This window comes from Tarenaya hassleriana, unplaced genomic scaffold, assembly GCF_000463585.1.
Source record: "Tarenaya hassleriana unplaced genomic scaffold, ASM46358v1 Cleome23, whole genome shotgun sequence".
NCBI lineage: Eukaryota > Viridiplantae > Streptophyta > Magnoliopsida > Brassicales > Cleomaceae > Tarenaya > Tarenaya hassleriana.
The window spans coordinates 611,151-611,377 of record NW_010965625.1 but is presented as its reverse complement, the minus strand read 5'-3'; positions in this window follow the sequence as shown (position 1 = coordinate 611,377).

The window sequence follows — 227 nt, the reverse complement described above, 5'->3', positions numbered from 1 at the left end:
CCCAGCGATATCTCTCTCTTTTACGAGAGGTACAAATAGCATCTTGATTATCTACAATCCAGTACATGATTTGTTTCGTACCTGATACACGCTTTTATAGTCCTCCTGTTACGCATGACGTTTGACGTATTCAAGGCACGCAACTCCTCATGTTGGATTCCGTAGATATCTCAGGTCTTAGGATCCAATCATGGAACTGCCATATGAGATTCAAGTCATGACGCTAG